Raw genomic sequence first — 538 nt, 5'->3', positions numbered from 1 at the left:
CCCCCCCCCCCCCCCCCCCCCCCGCCACCGCTGCCAACAACAGCTCTCTGGGGGGAGCAGTTCCAAAGGCTCCCAACCCATTGAGAGAAGAACACAAACAGAAGTTGCTGTAAAAGCTCAGCAGGTCTGGCAGCATCTGTGAAGAAAAATAAAACAATCAGAGTTAACGTTTCGGGTCCGTGACCCTTCCTCGGAACTCTGAGAGAAGACGTTCCTCCTCGTTTCAATCCCAAATTGGCGCCTCATTATTCTGAGACTGGTCCTAGACTCTCCTGTGAGGGATGGGGAGGGGAACACCCTCTCACCCTGTCAGGTCCCTTACGAACCCTCAATGGGATTGCCTCTCATTCTGCTCAACTCCAGCAAGTCCCAACCTGTTTAACCTCTGCTCACAAAACAATCCGTCCCAGACCAGGGATTGTCCCAGTGAACCATCTCTGTAACTGTTTCCAATGAAATGCTGTCCTTCCTTAATGTTATCCTTCCTTAATGTTATCCTTCCTCTACGTAATCCTCTACGTTATCCTTCCTCTACGTA

This window comes from Rhincodon typus, chromosome 5 (assembly GCF_021869965.1).
Source record: "Rhincodon typus isolate 14 chromosome 5, sRhiTyp1.1, whole genome shotgun sequence".
NCBI classification, from domain to species: domain Eukaryota; kingdom Metazoa; phylum Chordata; class Chondrichthyes; order Orectolobiformes; family Rhincodontidae; genus Rhincodon; species Rhincodon typus.
The sequence above is the reverse complement of the archived record's forward strand: the minus strand, read 5'-3'. Positions refer to the sequence as shown.